The following is a 19,897-nucleotide window of genomic DNA, read 5'->3' on the forward strand; positions in this document are numbered from 1 at the left end:
AAAAATTTTGGGACCCAAAAAAACTTGAAAATTTTGGGACCCAAAAAATTTTGACCCAAAACAATCTTCAAAAAAATTTGGGACCCAAAATAATTTTGACCCAAAAAAACTTTGAAAAATTTTGGGACCCAAAACAATCTTCGAAAAAATTTGGGACCCAAAATATTTTTGACCCAAAAAAACTTCAAAAAATTTTGGGACCCAAAAAAAGTTCGAAAAATTTTGGGACTCAAAAAATCTTTGAAAAATTTTGATACTCGAAAAAATTCAGAAAAATTTTGAGACAAAAAAAACTTTAAAAAATTTTGCGCCCAAAAAAATTTTGACCCAAAAACACTTCGAAAAATTTGGGACCCAAAACAATCTTCGAAAAAAATTGGGACCCAAAAAAAATTTGGGACCCAAAAAAACAGTGAATCACTACCAAATCTGAATATCTGAGTGAGTAAGGGTCTTTGGCACTGCTTCTAAACAGAGTGCCTTTATCGCACAACCTAGCCACTGAAAGCCTTTAATGATGGTCCAGTAACAAAGTGCGAGCATTACAGATGTTTCCTGTATATTACCACTTGGATGCAACAACAGGTTGCAAAACAGAAACAAGTCTATTGTAGATATATAAGATGGAACTACACATGTGCCTGTCCAGATTGTGAAGAGATTCTTAGGTGGAAAAGTCTATCTAAACGGGGAGAAAAGTGAATAAAGAATGCAAACAATGATATCAAAGATCTCTTCTCTCAGCTTTGAAACAGCAAAATGAAAAAATTTTGACCCAAAAAAAACTTCAAAAAATTTTGAGACACGAAAAAATTTTGACCCAAAAAACATGGAAAAATTTCGGACCCAAAAAAATCTTCAAAACACTTCGCGACCCAAAAAAAATTTGACCTTAAAAAATCTTCGGAAAATTTTGGGACCCGAAAAAATTTGACCTCAAAAAATCTTCGAAAAATTTTGAGACACAAAACATTTTGACCCAAAAACACTTCGAAAAACTTTGGGACACAAAAAATTTTGACCCATGAAACTGAAAATTTTTGAGACCCGAAAAAATCTTTGAAAAATTTTGGGACCCAAAAAAACTTGAAAATTTTGGGACCCAAAATATTTTGACCCAAAACAATGTTCGAAAAAATTTGGGACCCAGAATAATTTTTTTCCAAAAAAACTTTGAAAAATTTTGGGACCCAAAACAATCTTCGAAAAATTTTGGGACGCACAAAAAATTTGACCCAAAAACACTTTGAAAAACTTTGGGACCCAAAACAATCTTCGAAAAAATTTGGAACCCAAAAAAACTGTGAATCACTACCAAATCTGAATATATGAGTGAGTAAGGGTCTTTGGCACTGCTTCTAAACAGAGTACCTGTATCGCACAACCTAGCCACTGAAAGCCTTTAATGATGAAGACCCAAAATAATCTTCGAAAAAATTTGGGACCCAAAATAATTTTGACCCAAAAAAACTTCGAAAAATGTTGGGACCCAAAAAAACTTTGAAAAATTTTGGACCCAAAAAAATCTTCGAAAAATTTTGAGAGCAAAAAAAACTTGGGCTCAAAAAAATTTAAGACCCAAAAAATTTTGACACAAAAAAATCTTCGAAAAATTTCAAGACCAAAAAAAAAACTTAGAAAAATTTTGGGACCCAAAAAAACTTTTGACACTAAAAATCTTCGAAAAATGTTGAGATTGAACAAATACTTCGAAAAATTTTGAGACACAAAATAATTTTGACCCAAAAAAATCTTCAAAAAACTTTGGGACCCAAAAACGAATTTGACCCCAAAACGTTGCAAAAAATTTTGGACCCAGAAAAGTTTGACCCCAAAAAAACGTCGAAAAATTTTGGACCCAAAAAAAAATCTTCGAAAAAAGTTGGTACCCAAAAAAATGTTGAATCACTACCAAATCTAAATATCTGAGTGGGTAAGGGTGTTTGGCACCACTTCTAAACAGAGTGCCTGTATCGCACAACCTAGCCACTGAAAGCCTTTAATGATGGTCCAGTAACAAAGTGCGAGCATTACAGTTGCTTCCTGTATATTACCACTCGGATGCAACAACAGTTTGCAAAAGAGAAACAAGTCTATTTTAGATATATAAGATGGAACTACACATGTGCCTGTCCAGATTGTAAAGACATTAGGTGGAACAGTCTATCTAAAAGGGCGGAAAAGTTTATTAAGAATGCAAACAATGAAGTCAAAGATCTCTTCTCTCAGCTTTACAACAGAAATTGAAATTTTGACCCAAAAAAAAAGTTGAAAAATTTTGGGACCCAAAAAAGTTTTACGCAAAAAAAAATCTTTAAAAAAATTAGCTACCCAGAATATTTTGACAAAAGAAAACTTCGAAAGACTTTAAAAAATAATTTGGGACCCAAAAAATTACGCAAAAAGAATCTTCAAAAAAACTTTGGGACCCAAAAAAATTTGGGCTCAAAAAAATTTTGGACCCAAAAAATTTTAACCAAAAAAAAATCTTCAAAAAATTTTGGGACCCAAAAAAATCTTCGAAAAATTTTGAGAGCAAAAAAAACTTGGGCTCAAAAAAATTCAAGACCCAAAAAATTTTGACACAAAAAATCTTCGAAAAATTTTGAGACCAAACAAATACTTCGAAAAATTTTGGGACCCAAAAAAATTTTGACGCAAAAAAAATCTTCAAAAAATTTTGTGACCCGAAAAATGTTGTGACCCAAAAAAATCTTTGAAAAATTTCAATACCAAAAAAAATACTTCGAAAAATTTTGGGACCCAAAAAACTTTTGACACAAAAAAATCTTCGAAAATTGTTGAGAACAAACAAATACTTCGAAAAATTTTGAGACACAAAATAATTTTGACCCAAAAAAATCTTCAAAAAACTTTGGGACTCAAAATAATTTGGAAAAATTTTGGGACCCAAAAAATTTTGACGCCAAAAAAATTTTGGCGAAATTTTGAAAAAATTCAAAAAACTTTGGGGCCCCAAAAAAAATTGGGCTAAAAATATGTTGGACCCAAAAAATTTTGACTAAAAAAAATTTTGAAAAAATGTTGGAACCCAAAAAATTTTGACTCCATAAAAATCTTTAAAAAAAATTGGGACCTGAAAAAAACATCGAAAAATTTTGACACGAAAAAACTTCAAAAAATTTTGAGACACAAAAAAACTTTGAAAAGCTTTGGTACTCAAAAAAAATTGACCAAAAAAAATCTACAAAAACTTTGGGACCCAAAAAAATTAGGGCTCAAAAAAATTTTGGACCCAAAAAAATTTTACCCAAAAAAACTTCGAAAAAGTTTGGGTCCCAAAACCAATTTTGACACAAAAAATTCTTCAAAAATTTTTAAGACAAAAAAAAACGTTGAAAAAATTTGGTACCCAAAAAATTGTTCCGCAAAAAAAATCTTGGGACCAAAATTTTTGGAAGATTTTTTTGGGTCCCGAAATTTGTCGATGATTTTTTGGGTCAAAATTTATTTGGGCCCAAAAATTTTCAGTTTTATTGGTCAAAATTTTTTTTAGGTCCCAAAATTTTTTAAAGTTTTGTTGGGTCAACAATTTTCAATTGCTGTTCTAAAGCTGAGAGAAGACATCTCTGATATCATTGTTTGCATTCTTTATGCATTTTTCTCCCCTTTTAGAAAGACTTTTATAGACAAGAATGTCTTTTGACTGGCTGTTCTGGTGGTCATACTGTTTTGTCTCAGATGCCTCAGATTTTGCCTGAGAACAAGTTCTGGTCTTCTAAAAGGATAGGGTCTTTCACATGTGTGATAGCAAAAATCACATGAATACAGCCCATTGAATTGTTCAGTGTTCTGGAATTATTGGTATTAGTGCAAAAACCTCTGTTGTCTATTCTGAATTTTTTCTGTGTCAAAATTTTTTGGGTCCAAAAATTTTCCTAGTTTTTTTGGGTCCCAAAATTTTTTAAAGTTTTTTTGGGTCTCAAGATTTTTCGAAGTTATTTTGGGTCAAAATTTTTTCGTTTCTCAAAAATTTTCAATGTTTTTTTGGGTCTCAAAATTTTTCGAAGGTTTTTTGGGTCCTGAAATTTTTCGATGTTTTGTGGGTCAAAATTTTTTGGGTCTCAAAATTTTTCGAAGATTTTTTGAGGTCAAATTTTTTTCGGTCCCAAAATTTTCCGAAGATTTTTTAAGGTCAAAATTTTTTTGGGTCCCAAAATTTTTTTGAGATTTTTTTGGGCCCCGAAATGTTTAGATGTTTTTTGGGTCGAAATTTTTTCGGGTCTCAAAATTTTTCGAAGTTTCTTCGTGTCAAAATTTTATGGTCCCAAAATTTTTATACGTATTTTTGGGTCAAATTCTTTTAATTGCTGTTCACAATCTGGACAGGCACATGTGTAGTTTCATCTCATATATCTACAATAAACTTGTTTCTGTTTTGCAAACTGTTGTTGCATCCAAGTGCTAATATACAGGAAACAACTGTAATGCTCGCACTTTGTTACTGGACCATCATTAAAGGCTTTCAGTGCCTAGGTTGTGCGATACAGGCACTCTGTTTAGAAGCAGTGCCAAAGACCCTTACCCACTCAGATTTTCCCAAGATTTTTTAAGGTCAAAAATATTTTTGGGTCCCAAAATTATTTTAAGATTTTTTTGGGTCCTGAAATTTTTTGATGTTTTTTGGGTCAAAATTTTTTCGTGTCCCAATTTTTTTCGAAGATTGTTTTGGGTCCCAAAATTTTTCTAAGTTTTTTTGGGTCAAAATGTTTTTGGGCCCAAAATTTTTTTGGGTACAAAATTTTTCAAAGTTTTTTTGGGTCCCAAAATTTTTCGAAGTTTTTTTGGGTCAAAATTATTTTGGGTCCCAAATTTTTTCGAAGATTGTTTTGGGTCCCAAAATTTTTCGAAGTTTTTTTGGGTCAAAATTATTTTGGGTCCCAAATTTATTCGAAGATTGTTTTGGGTACCAAAATTTTTCGAAGTTTTTTTGGGTCAAAATTATTTTGGGTCTCAAAATTTTTCTAAATTTTTTCGCATCTCAAAATTTTTTTGGGCCCAAATATTTTCAAACATTTTTTTGGGTCCCAAAATTTTTCAAAGATTTTTTTGAGTCCCAAAATTTTTTCAAAGATTTTTTTGAGTCCCGAAATTTTTTTAATGTTTTTGGGTCAAATTTTATTCGGGTCTCAACATTTTTCAAAGTTTTTTCGAGTCAAATTTTTTTTGGGCCCAAAATTTTTGTAGTTTTTTTTGTGTAAAAAATTTTTAGGTCCAAAAATTTTTGATGATTTTTTGAGGTCAAAGTATTCTTGGGTCCCAAAATTTTTCGAAGATTTTTTTGGGTCCTAAAATTTTTCAAAGTTTTTTTAAGTCTAATTTTTTTCGAAGAATTTTTTGGGTCCCAAAATTTTTCGAACTTTTTTTGGCTTCCAAATTTTTTTAAAGTTTTTTTTGGTCCCAAAATTTTTTAATGTTTTTTTGGGTCAAAATATTTTCGGGTCTCAAAATTTTTCGAAGTTTGTTTGTGTAAATATTTTTTGGGTCCCAAAATTTTTCGAAGGTTTTTTTAGGTCCCGAAAATGTTTTAATGTTTTTGGGTCTCAAAATTTTTCGAAGTTTGTTTGTGTAAATATTTTTTGGGTCCAAAAATTTTCCAAGATTTGTTGAGCCCAAAAGTTTTCGAAGATAGTTTTGGGTCCCAAAGTTTTTCGAAGATTGTTTTTGGGTCGAAATTTTTTTGGGTCCCAAATTTTTTCAAAGAATGTTTTGGGTCCCAAATTTTTACGAAGATTGTTTTGGGTCCCAATTTTTTTTTTTTTTTTTTCGGTCAAAATTTTTTTGGGCCCAAAATTTTTCAAAGTTTTTTTTTTCTCAAAATTTTTCTAAATTTTTTCGAGTATCAAAATTTTTTTGGGCACAAAGTTTTTTGAAGTTTTTTTGGGTCAAAAATATTTTGAGTCCCAAATTTTTTTGAAGATTGTTATGGGTCCCAAAATTTTTCGAAGCTTTTTTCGGTCAAAATTATTTTGGGTCCCAAATTTTTTCGAAGATTGTTTTGGGCCAAAAATTTTTGGGTCCCAAAATTTTCAATTTTTTTGGGGTCCCAACATTTTTCAAAGATTTTCTGGGTCAAAATTTTTTAGGGTCTCAAAATTTTTCTAAATTTTTTCGCATCTCAAAATTTTTTGGGGCCAAAATTTTTCAAAGTTTTTTTGGGTCCGAAAATTTTTCAAAGATTTTTTTGAGTCCCAAAATTTTTCAAAGTTTTTTTGGGTAAAAATTTTTTAGGGTCTCAAAATTTTTCTACAATTTTTCAGCTCTCAAAAACTTGTTGGGCCCAAAATTTTTCAAAGATTTTTTTAGGTACCAAAATTTTTCGAAATTATTTTGGGACAACATTTTTTCGAAGTTTTTTTGGGTCAAAATTATTTTGGGTCCCAATTTTTTTAGAAATATTTTTGAGTAAAAAATTTTTGGGGCCAAAATTTTTTCAAAGTTTTTTTTGTCTCAAAATTTTTTGAAATTTTTTCGAGTATGAAAGTTTTTTTGGGTCAAAATTATTTTGGGTCCCAAATTTTTTCGAAGATTGTTTTGGGTCAAAATTTTTTGGGTAACAAAATTTTCAAGTTTTTTTGGGTCCCAAAATTTTTCAAAATTTTTCAAATTTTCCCAAAATTTTTCAAAGATTTTTTCGGTTCTCTAAAATTTTCAGTTTCATGGGTCAACATTTTTTGGGTCCCAAAATTTTCAAGTTTTTTTGGGACAAAATTTTTTAGGGTCTCAAAATTTTTCTAAATTTTTTCGCGTCTCAAAATTTTTCAAAGATTTTTTTGAGTCCCAAAATTTTTCAAAGTTTTTTTGGGTCAAAATGTTTTTGGGTCCCAAATTTTTTCGAAGATTGTTTTGGGTCAAAAATTTTTGGGTCCCAAAATTTTCAATTTTTTTTGGGTCCCAAAATTTTTCAAAGATTTTTTCGGGTCTCAAAATTTTTCAGTTTCATGGGTCAAAATTTTTTGGGTCCCAAAATTTTCAAGTTTTTTTGGGTCCCAAAATTTTTCAAAGATTTTTTGGGTCAAAATTTTTGTAGTTTTTTTTGTGTAAAAAATTTTTAGGTCCAAAAATTTTTGATGATTTTTTGAGGTCAAAGTATTCTTGGGTCCCAAAATTTTTCGAAGATTTTTTTGGGTCCTAAAATTTTTCAAAGTTTTTTTAAGTCTAATTTTTTTCGAAGAATTTTTTGGGTCCCAAAATTTTTCGAACTTTTTTTGGCTTCCAAATTTTTTTAAAGTTTTTTTTGGTCCCAAAAATTTTTAATGTTTTTTTGGGTCAAAATATTTTCGGGTCTCAAAATTTTTCGAAGTTTGTTTGTGTAAATATTTTTTGGGTCCCAAAATTTTTCGAAGGTTTTTTTAGGTCCCGAAAATGTTTTAATGTTTTTGGGTCTCAAAATTTTTCGAAGTTTGTTTGTGTAAATATTTTTTGGGTCCAAAAATTTTCCAAGATTTGTTGAGCCCAAAAGTTTTCGAAGATAGTTTTGGGTCCCAAAGTTTTTCGAAGATTGTTTTTGGGTCGAAATTTTTTTGGGTCCCAAATTTTTTCAAAGATTGTTTTGGGTCCCAAATTTTTACGAAGATTGTTTTGGGTCCCAAATTTTTTTTTATTTTTTTTTCGGTCAAAATTTTTTTGGGCCCAAAATTTTTCAAAGTTTTTTTTTTCTCAAAATTTTTCTAAATTTTTTCGAGTATCAAAATTTTTTTGGGCACAAAGTTTTTTGAAGTTTTTTTGGGTCAAAAATATTTTGAGTCCCAAATTTTTTTGAAGATTGTTATGGGTCCCAAAATTTTTCGAAGCTTTTTTCGGTCAAAATTATTTTGGGTCCCAAATTTTTTCGAAGATTGTTTTGGGCCAAAATTTTTTGGGTCCCAAAATTTTCAATTTTTTTGGGGTCCCAACATTTTTCAAAGATTTTCTGGGTCAAAATTTTTTAGGGTCTCAAAATTTTTCTAAATTTTTTCGCATCTCAAAATTTTTTGGGGCCAAAATTTTTCAAAGTTTTTTTGGGTCCGAAAATTTTTCAAAGATTTTTTTGAGTCCCAAAATTTTTCAAAGTTTTTTTGGGTAAAAATTTTTTAGGGTCTCAAAATTTTTCTACAATTTTTCAGCTCTCAAAAACTTGTTGGGCCCAAAATTTTCAAAGATTTTTTTAGGTACCAAAATTTTTCGAAATTATTTTGGGACAACATTTTTTCGAAGTTTTTTTGGGTCAAAATTATTTTGGGTCCCAATTTTTTTTGAAATATTTTTGAGTAAAAATTTTTTGGGGCCAAAATTTTTTCAAAGTTTTTTTTGTCTCAAAATTTTTTGAAATTTTTTCGAGTATGAAAGTTTTTTTGGGTCAAAATTATTTTGGGTCCCAAATTTTTTCGAAGATTGTTTTGGGTCAAAATTTTTTGGGTAACAAAATTTTCAAGTTTTTTTGGGTCCCAAAATTTTTCAAAATTTTTCAAATTTTCCCAAAATTTTTCAAAGATTTTTTCGGTTCTCTAAAATTTTCAGTTTCATGGGTCAACATTTTTTGGGTCCCAAAATTTTCTAGTTTTTTTGGGTCAAAATTTTTTAGGGTCTCAAAATTTTTCTAAATTTTTTCGCGTCTCAAAATTTTTCAAAGATTTTTTTGAGTCCCAAAATTTTTCAAAGTTTTTTTGGGTCAAAATGTTTTTGGGTCCCAAATTTTTTCGAAGATTGTTTTGGGTCAAAAATTTTTGGGTCCCAAAATTTTCAATTTTTTTTGGGTCCCAAAATTTTTCAAAGATTTTTTCGGGTCTCAAAATTTTTCAGTTTCATGGGTCAAAATTTTTTGGGTCCCAAAATTTTCAAGTTTTTTTGGGTCCCAAAATTTTTCAAAGATTTTTTGGGTCAAAATTTATTAGGGTCTCAAAATTTTTCTAATTTTTTTCGCGTCTCAAAATGTCTTTGGGCCCAAAATTTTTCAAACTATTTTTGGGTCCCAAAATTTGTCAAAGATTTTTTTGAGTCAAAAAAATTTGTTTTTTTGGGTCAAAATTTTTTAGGGTCTCAACATTTTTCTACAATTCTTCAGCTCTCAAAAAGTTTTTTGGCCCAAAATCTTTTAAAGATTTTTTTGTTTACCAAAATGTTTCGAAATTGTTTTGGGTCAAAATATTTTAGGGTTTTTTTTTATTTTAAATTTTTTTAATTGCTGTTCACAATCTGGACAGGCACATGTGTAGTTCCATCTTATATGTCTACAATAGACTTGTTTCTGTTTTGCAACCTGTTGTTGCATCCGAGTGGTAATATACAGGAAACAACTGTAATGCTCGCATCTTGTTACTGGACCATCATTAAAGGCTTTCAGTGGCTAGGTTGTGCGATACAGGCACTCTGTTTAGAAGCAGTGCCAAAGACCCTTACCCACTCAGATATTCAGATTTGGTAGTTTTTTGTTGTTCGAAGATTGTTTTGGGTCCAAAAGTTTTTCGAAGTGTTTTTGGTTCAAAATTTTTTTAGGTCCCAAATTTTTTCGAAGATTGTTTTGTGTCCCAAAATTTTTCGAAGTTTTTTTGGGTCAAAATTATTTTGGGTTCCAAATTTTTTCGAAGATTGTTTTGGGTCAAAAATTTTTGGGTCCCAAAATTTTCAAGTTTTTTTGGGTCCCAAAATTTTTCAAAGATTTTTTTGAGTCCCAAAATTTTTCAAAGTTTTTTTGGGTCAAAATTGTTTTGGGTCCCAAATTTTTTCGAAGATTGTTTTGGGTCAAAATTTATTGGGTCCCAAAATTTTCAAGATTTTTTCAGGTCCCAAAATTTTTCAAAGATTTTTTCGGGTCTCAAATTTTTTTTGGGCCCAAAATTTTTCAAACTTTTTTTGTGTCCCAAAATTTTTCAAAGATTTTTTTGAGTCTCAAAATTTTTCAAAGTTTTTTTGGGTAAACATTTTTTAGGGTCTCAAAATTTTTCTACAATTTTTCAGGTCTCAAAAAGGTTTTGGGCCCAAAATTTTTCTAAACTATTTTGGGTCAAAAAATTTTTGAAGTTTTTTTGGGTCAAAATTATTTTGGGTCCCAAATTTTTTCCAATTTTTTTTGAGTCAAAATTTTTTTGGGCCAAAATTTTCTAAGTTTTTTTTTGGGTCCCAATATTTTTTGAAGTTTTTTTGGGTCAAAATTTTTTAGGGTCTCAAAATTTTTCTAAAATTTTTCGCATCTCAAAGTTTTTTTGGGTCCCAAAATTTTTCGAAGTTTTTTTGTGTGAGAGTGAGAGAGAAGCTCAAAACCAAACGCAAACGGCTTTTCTCAGCTTAAACCGTCTGAAAACCGTCTTTATTTCATTTAACACATGGGTGAACCTAACCACTTCAGAATCGATGTTAGTGCAATTTTACACAGCTAAAATGAGTTTTTCTTCGTAAAAAATCATTTCTTATCGAAAAAGATGTTTTCAGTTCAAAACAACACTTGAAGCAGTTTATCGCCTTTAGGAGTGAGAGAGAAGCTCAAAACTAAACGCAAACGAGTTTTCTAAGCTTTAAACGTCTGAAAACACACTTTACTACATTTAACACACGGGGGAACCTAACCACTTCAGAATCGATGTTAGTGCATTTTGCACAGTTAAAACATGTTTTCCTTCGTAAAAAATCATTTCTCATCGAAAAAGATGCTTTTACTTCAAAACAACACTTGAAGCAGTTTATCGCTGTTAAGAGTGAGAGAGGAGCTCACAACTATACGCAAACGACTTTTCTAAGCTTTAACCGTCTGAAAACACACTTTACTGCATTCAACATACAAGTGAACCAAAAGAACTAAGAAAAGTTTATTACACGATGTTAGTGCATTTTACACAGCTAAAATGAGTTTTTCTTCGTAAAAAATCATTTCTCATCGAAAAAGATGCTTTTACTTCAAAGCAACACTTGAAGCAGTATATCGCTGTTCAGAGTGAGAGACGAGCTCAAAACTATACGCAAACGACTTTTCTCAGCTTAAACCGTCTGAAAACACACTTTACTACATTTAACACACGAGGGAACCTAACCACTTCAGAATCGATGTTAGTGCATTTTGCACAGTTAAAACATGTTTTCCTTCGTAAAATTTCTCATCGAAAAAGAAGCTTTCACTTCAAAACAACACTTGAAGCAGTTTATCGCTGTTAAGAGTGAGAGAGGAGCTCAAAACTATGAACAAACGGCTTTTCTCAGCTTAAACCGTCTGAAAACACACTTTACTGCATTCAACACACAAGTGAACCAAAAGAACTAAGAAAAGTTTATTACACGATGTTAGTGCATTTTACACAGCTAAAATGAGTTTTTCTTCGTAAAAAATAATTTCTTATCGAAAAAGATGTTTTCAGTTCAAAACAAAACTTGAAGCAGTTTATCGCTGTTAAGAGTGAGAGAGGAGCTCAAAACTATGAACAAACGGCTTTTCTCAGCTTAAACCGTCTGAAAACACACTTTACTGCATTCAACACACAAGTGAACCAAAAGAACTAAGAAAAGTTTATTACACGATGTTAGTGCATTTTACACAGCTAAAATGAGTTTTTCTTCGTAAAAAATAATTTCTTATCGAAAAAGATGTTTTCAGTTCAAAACAAAACTTGAAGCAGTTTATCGCTGTTAAGAGTGAGAGAGGAGCTCAAAACTATGAACAAACGGCTTTTCTCAGCTTAAACCGTCTGAAAACACACTTTACTGCATTCAACACACAAGTGAACCAAAAGAACTAAGAAAAGTTTATTACACGATGTTAGTGCATTTTACACAGCTAAAATGAGTTTTTCTTCGTAAAAAATAATTTCTTATCGAAAAAGATGTTTTCAGTTCAAAACAACACTTGAAGCAGTTTATCGCCGTTAAGAGTGAGAGAGGAGCTCAGAACTATACGCAAACGACTTTTCTCAGCTTAAACCGTCTGAAAACACACTTTACTACATTCAACACACAAGTGAACCAAAAGAACTAAGAAAAGTTTATTACACGATGTTAGTGCATTTACACAGCTAAAATGAGTTTTTCTTCGTAAAAAATAATTTCTTATCGAAAAAGATGTTTTCAGTTCAAAACAACACTTGAAGCAGTTTATCGCCGTTAAGAGTGAGAGAGGAGCTCAGAACTATACGCAAACGACTTTTCTCAGCTTAAACCGTCTGAAAACACACTTTACTACATTCAACACACAAGTGAACCAAAAGAACTAAGAAAAGTTTATTACACGATGTTAGTGCATTTTACACAGCTAAAATTAGTTTTTCTTCGTAAAAAATCATTTCTTATCGAAAAAGATGTTTTCAGTTCAAAACAACACTTGAAGCAGTTTATCGCCATTAGGAGTGAGAGAGGAGCTCAAAACTATACGCAAACGACTTTTCTCAGCTTTAACCGTCTGAAAACACACTTTACTACATTTAACACACGGGGGAACCTAACCACTTCAGAATCGATGTTAGTGCATTTTGCACAGTTAAAACATGTTTTCCTTCGTAAAATTTCTCAACGAAAAAGAAGCTTTCACTTCAAAACAACACTTGAAGCAGTTTATCGCTGTTAAGAGTGAGAGAGGAGCTCAAAACTATGAACAAACGGCTTTTCTCAGCTTAAACCGTCTGAAAACACACTTTACTGCATTCAACACACAAGTGAACCAAAAGAACTAAGAAAAGTTTATTACACGATGTTAGTGCATTTTACACAGCTAAAATGAGTTTTTCTTCGTAAAAAATAATTTCTTATCGAAAAAGATGTTTTCAGTTCAAGACAACACTTGAAGCAGTTTATCGCCGTTAAGAGTGAGAGAGGAGCTCAGAACTATACGCAAACGACTTTTCTCAGCTTAAACCGTCTGAAAACACACTTTACTACATTCAACACACAAGTGAACCAAAAGAACTAAGAAAAGTTTATTACACGATGTTAGTGCATTTTACACAGCTAAAATTAGTTTTTCTTCGTAAAAAATCATTTCTTATCGAAAAAGATGTTTTCAGTTCAAAACAACACTTGAAGCAGTTTATCGCCATTAGGAGTGAGAGAGGAGCTCAAAACTATACGCAAACGACTTTTCTCAGCTTTAACCGTCTGAAAACACACTTTACTACATTTAACACACGGGGGAACCTAACCACTTCAGAATCGATATTAGTGCATTTTGCACAGTTAAAACATGTTTTCCTTCGTAAAATTTCTCATCGAAAAAGATGCTTTTACTTCAAAACAACACTTCAAGCAGTTTATCGCTGTTAAGGGTGAGAGAGGAGCTCAAAACTATAAGCAAACGGCTTTTCTCAGCTTAAACCGTCTGAAAACACACTTTACTGCATTCAACACACAAGTGAACCAAAAGAACTAAGAAAAGTTTATTACACGATGTTAGTGCATTTTACACAGCTAAAATGAGTTTTTCTTCGTAAAAAATCATTTCTTATCGAAAAAGATGTTTTCAGTTCAAAACAACACTTGAAGCAGTTTATCGCCGTTAAGAGTGAGAGAGGAGCTCAAAACTATACGCAAACGACTTTTCTCAGTTTTAACGGTCTGAAAACACACTTTACTACATTTAACACACGGGGGAACCAAAACAACTAAGTAAAGTTTATTTCACGCTGTTAGTGCATTTTTCACAGCTAAAACGTGTTTTCCTTCGTAAAAAATCATTTCTCATCGAAAAAGATGCAGTATATCGCTGTTAAGAGTGAGAGACGAGCTCAAAACTATACGCAAACGACTTTTCTCAGCTTAAACCGTCTGAAAACACACTTTACTACATTTAACACACGGGGGAACCTAACCACTTCAGAATCGATGTTAGTGCATTTTGCACAGTTAAAACATGTTTTCCTTCGTAAAATTTCTCAACGAAAAAGAAGCTTTCACTTCAAAACAACACTTGAAGCAGTTTATCGCTGTTAAGAGTGAGAGAGGAGCTCAAAACTATGAACAAACGGCTTTTCTCAGCTTAAACCGTCTGAAAACACACTTTACTGCATTCAACACACAAGTGAACCAAAAGAACTAAGAAAAGTTTATTACACGATGTTAGTGCATTTTACACAGCTAAAATGAGTTTTTCTTCGTAAAAAATAATTTCTTATCGAAAAAGATGTTTTCAGTTCAAAACAACACTTGAAGCAGTTTATCGCCGTTAAGAGTGAGAGAGGAGCTCAGAACTATACGCAAACGACTTTTCTCAGCTTAAACCGTCTGAAAACACACTTTACTACATTCAACACACAAGTGAACCAAAAGAACTAAGAAAAGTTTATTACACGATGTTAGTGCATTTTACACAGCTAAAATTAGTTTTTCTTCGTAAAAAATCATTTCTTATCGAAAAAGATGTTTTCAGTTCAAAACAACACTTGAAGCAGTTTATCGCCATTAGGAGTGAGAGAGGAGCTCAAAACTATACGCAAACGACTTTTCTCAGCTTTAACCGTCTGAAAACACACTTTACTACATTTAACACACGGGGGAACCTAACCACTTCAGAATCGATATTAGTGCATTTTGCACAGTTAAAACATGTTTTCCTTCGTAAAATTTCTCATCGAAAAAGATGCTTTTACTTCAAAACAACACTTCAAGCAGTTTATCGCTGTTAAGGGTGAGAGAGGAGCTCAAAACTATAAGCAAACGGCTTTTCTCAGCTTAAACCGTCTGAAAACACACTTTACTGCATTCAACACACAAGTGAACCAAAAGAACTAAGAAAAGTTTATTACACGATGTTAGTGCATTTTACACAGCTAAAATGAGTTTTTCTTCGTAAAAAATCATTTCTTATCGAAAAAGATGTTTTCAGTTCAAAACAACACTTGAAGCAGTTTATCGCTGTTAAGAGAGAGAGGAGCTCAAAACTATACGCAAACGACTTTTCTCAGCTTTAACCGTCTGAAAACACACTTTACTACATTTAACACACGGGGGAACCTAACCACTTCAGAATCGATATTAGTGCATTTTGCACAGTTAAAACATGTTTTCCTTCGTAAAATTTCTCATCGAAAAAGATGCTTTTACTTCAAAACAACACTTCAAGCAGTTTATCGCTGTTAAGGGTGAGAGAGGAGCTCAAAACTATAAGCAAACGGCTTTTCTCAGCTTAAACCGTCTGAAAACACACTTTACTGCATTCAACACACAAGTGAACCAAAAGAACTAAGAAAAGTTTATTACACGATGTTAGTGCATTTTACACAGCTAAAATGAGTTTTTCTTCGTAAAAAATCATTTCTTATCGAAAAAGATGTTTTCAGTTCAAAACAACACTTGAAGCAGTTTATCGCTGTTAAGAGTGAGAGAGAAGCTCAAAACTATACGCAAACGGCTTTTCTCAGCTTAAACCGTCTGAAAACACACTTTACTACATTCAACACACAAGTGAAAAAAAAGAACTAAGAAAAGTTTATTACACGATGTTAGTGCATTTTACACAGCTAAAATGAGTTTTTCTTCGTAAAAAATCATTTCTTATCGAAAAAGATGTTTTCAGTTCAAAACAACACTTGAAGCAGTTTATCGCCGTTAAGAGTGAGAGAGGAGCTCAAAACTATACGCAAACGACTTTTCTCAGTTTTAACGATCTGAAAACACACTTTACTACATTTAACACACGGGGGAACCAAAACAACTAAGTAAGGTTTATTTCACGCTGTTAGTGCATTTTTCACAGCTAAAACGTGTTTTCCTTCGTAAAAAATCATTTCTCATCGAAAAAGATGCAGTATATCGCTGTTAAGAGTGAGAGACGAGCTCAAAACTATACGCAAACGACTTTTCTCAGCTTAAACCGTCTGAAAACACACTTTACTACATTTAACACACGGGGGAACCTAACCACTTCAGAATCGATGTTAGTGCATTTTGCACAGTTAAAACATGTTTTCCTTCGTAAAATTTCTCAACGAAAAAGAAGCTTTCACTTCAAAACAACACTTGAAGCAGTTTATCGCTGTTAAGAGTGAGAGAGGAGCTCAAAACTATGAACAAACGGCTTTTCTCAGCTTAAACCGTCTGAAAACACACTTTACTGCATTCAACACACAAGTGAACCAAAAGAACTAAGAAAAGTTTATTACACGATGTTAGTGCATTTTACACAGCTAAAATGAGTTTTTCTTCGTAAAAAATAATTTCTTATCGAAAAAGATGTTTTCAGTTCAAAACAAAACTTGAAGCAGTTTATCGCTGTTAAGAGTGAGAGAGAAGCTCAAAACTATACGCAAACGGCTTTTCTCAGCTTAAACCGTCTGAAAACACACTTTACTACATTCAACACACAAGTGAACCAAAAGAACTAAGAAAAGTTTATTACACGATGTTAGTGCATTTTACACAGCTAAAATGAGTTTTTCTTCGTAAAAAATCATTTCTTATCGAAAAAGATGTTTTCAGTTCAAAACAACACTTGAAGCAGTTTATCGCCGTTAAGAGTGAGAGAGGAGCTCAGAACTATACGCAAACGACTTTTCTCAGTTTTAACGGTCTGAAAACACACTTTACTACATTTAACACACGGGGGAACCAAAACAACTAAGTAAAGTTTATTTCACGCTGTTAGTGCATTTTTCACAGCTAAAACGTGTTTTCCTTCGTAAAAAATCATTTCTCATCGAAAAAGATGCTTTTACTTCAAAGCAACACTTGAAGCAGTATATCGCTGTTAAGAGTGAGAGACGAGCTCAAAACTACACGCAAACGACTTTTCTCAGCTTAAACCGTCTGAAAACACACTTTACTACATTCAACACACAAGTGAACCAAAAGAACTAAGAAAAGTTTATTACACGATGTTAGTGCATTTTACACAGCTAAAATGAGTTTTTCTTCGTAAAAAATCATTTCTTATCGAAAAAGATGTTTTCAGTTCAAAACAACACTTGAAGCAGTTTATCGCCGTTAGGAGTGAGAGAGGAGCTCAAAACTATACGCAAATGACTTTTCTAAGCTTTAACCGTCTGAAAACACACTTTACTACATTTAACACACGGGGGAACCTAACCACTTCAGAATCGATGTTACTGCATTTTGCACAGTTAAAACATGTTTTTCTTCGTAAAAAATAATTTCTCATCGAAAAAGATGCTTTTACTTCAAAACAACACTTGAAGCAGTATATCGCTGTTAAGCGTGAGAGAGAAGCTCAAAACTATACGCAAACGACTCTTCTCAGCTTAAACCGTCTGAAAACACACTTTACTACATTGAACACACGGGGGAACCTAACCACTTCAGAATCGATGTTAGTGCATTTTGCACAGTTAAAACATGTTTTCCTTCGTAAAATTTCTCATCGAAAAAGAAGCTTTCACTTCAAAACAACACTTGAAGCAGTTTATCACTTCAAAAAATCACTTCAAAAAATTTTGAGACCACAAAAATTTTTGTCCCAAAAAAACTTCAAAAAATTTTGAGACCCCAAAAAATTTTGTCCCAAAAAAAACTTCAAAAAATTTTGGGACCCAAAAAAATTTCTAAAAATTTGGGACCCAAAAAAAATTAAAAAAATTTTGTAACCCAAAAAAACTTGGAAAATTTTGGGACTCAAATTTTTTTTACACAAAAAACTCAGAATAGACAACAGAGGTTTTTGCACCAATAATTCCAGAACACTGAATAATTCAATGGGCTGTATGGGTGTGATTTTTGCTATCACACGTGAAGGACCCTATCCTTTTAGAAGACCAGAAAGAATGCAAACAATGATATCAGAGATCTCTTCTCTCAGCTTTAGAACAGTAATTCAAATATTTTGACCCAAAAAAACTTTTAAAAATTTTGGGATCCAAAAAAACTTCTAAAAATTTTGAACCCAAAAAAACTTTTAATCACCAAAAAATTTAAATCACATCACACATGTGAAGACCAGAACTTGTTCTCATGCAAAATCTGAGGCATCTGAGACAAAACAGTATGACCACCATACTCCAGAACAGCCAGTCATGGGTGTAAAAGGCCAATCTGTATTGATGAGATTAAAAACGTTTTAGATGATTGTTTTTTTTTTTTTAGAGTACCAACATAGTGTTTGTCTTGATGTGACTCGATATGGCTGGATTCACCAAATCACAGCAAAAAGTGGTATATAGACAGAAACACAAACATTGTTTTTGCTATGCACAGGCTTCTTATAGAAAATGTGAAACAATGCAATGTTAATGCAGCGGAAACGCCTTTTAGGTAATTTGTCATCCAGTTCCACCAGTCATCCAGTGCTGTATGACACTGCAAAAGTCTCTTTTAATGAACACCTGCTGACACATATTGCAGTTAGCCTTAGGAAATGGGGTCCTTTGTGGGCAACTTCTACCTTTTCTTCTGAGTTATTAAATGGCACTCTTGTGAAGTACTTCAATGGAACTACACATGTGTCTGTCCAGATTGTAAAAACATTTCTAGGTGGAAAAGTCTATATAAAAGGGGAGAAAAGTGCATAAAGAATGCAAAAATTTTGACCTACAATAATTTTGACCTTAAAATATCTTTGAAAAATTTTGGGACCCAAAAAAAGGTTGACCCAAAACAACTTCAAAAAATTTTGAGATGCGAAAAAATTTAGAAAAAATTTGAGACCCTAAAAAATTTTGACCCAAAAAAATATTCAAAAATATTTCGAAAAAAGTTGGGACCCAAAATAATTTTGACCCAAAAAAACTTCGAAAAAATTTTGACCCAAAATAATTTCGAAAAATTTTGGTACCCAAAAAAACTTCGAAAACTTTCGGGCCCAAAAAATTTTTTGAGACCTGAAAAATTTTGAAAAATTTTTGGATCCAAAAAAACTTTTAAAATTTTTGGGCCAAAAAAAAATTAGAAAAAATTTTGGACACAAAAAAATTTTGACAGAAAAAAACTCAGAATAGACAACAGAGGTTTTTGCACTAATACCATTAATACCCGAACACTGAACAATTCAATGGGCTGAATGGGTGTGATTTTTGCTATCACACAGGTGAAGAATCCTATCCTTTCAGAAGACCAGAACTTGTTCTCAGGCAAAATCTGAGGCATCTGAGACAAAACAGTATGACCCCCAGCTACTCCAGAACAGCCAGTCAGCGGAAATGGCTTTTAGGAAATTTGTCGTCCAGTTTGAGGTGCTGTATGACACTGCAAAAGTCTCTTTTAATGTACACCTGCTGACACACATTGCAGTTAGCCTTAGGAAATGGGGTCCTTTGTGGGCAACTTCTACCTTTTCTTCTGAGTTATTAAATGGCACTCTTGTGAAGTACTTCAATGGAACTACAGATGTGTCTGTCCAGATTGTAAAAACATTCTTAGGTGGAAAAGTCTATATAAAACGGGAGAAAGATCGCTTCTCTCAGCTTCTCTCAGCTTTAAAATATTTTGACCCAAAAAACTTGAAAAAATTTTGTACCCAAAAAATTTTGATCCAAAAAAACATTGAAATATTATGGGACCCAAAAAAACTTCAAAAAAAAATTGGGCCAGATAAAATTTTGACACAAAAAACTTAAAAAAATTTTGAGACCCGAAATTTTTTTTACCTAAAATAATTTTGACCTCAAAATATCTTCGAAAAATTTTGTAACCCAAAAAAAGTTTGAATAAAAAAAAAATTAAAAAAATTTTGGGACCCAAAAAAAGTTTGAATAAAAAAAAAAAAAAAAATTTTGGGACCCAAAAAAAACTTTGAAAAATTTTGGGACCCAAAAAAACTTTGAAAAATTTTAAGATCAAAAAATTGTTGAGACCCGAAAAAAATTAGAAAAATCTTGGGACCCAAAAAAACTTTGAAAAATTTTGGGCCAAAAAAAATTTTAGAAAAGTTTTGGACACAAAAAAATTTTGACAGAAAAAAACTCAGAATAGACAACAGAGGTTTTTGCACTAATACCATTAATACCCGAACACTGAATAATTCAATGGGCTGAATGGGTGT

This window comes from Astyanax mexicanus, chromosome 17 (genome assembly GCF_023375975.1).
Source record: "Astyanax mexicanus isolate ESR-SI-001 chromosome 17, AstMex3_surface, whole genome shotgun sequence".
Lineage (NCBI taxonomy): Eukaryota > Metazoa > Chordata > Actinopteri > Characiformes > Acestrorhamphidae > Astyanax > Astyanax mexicanus.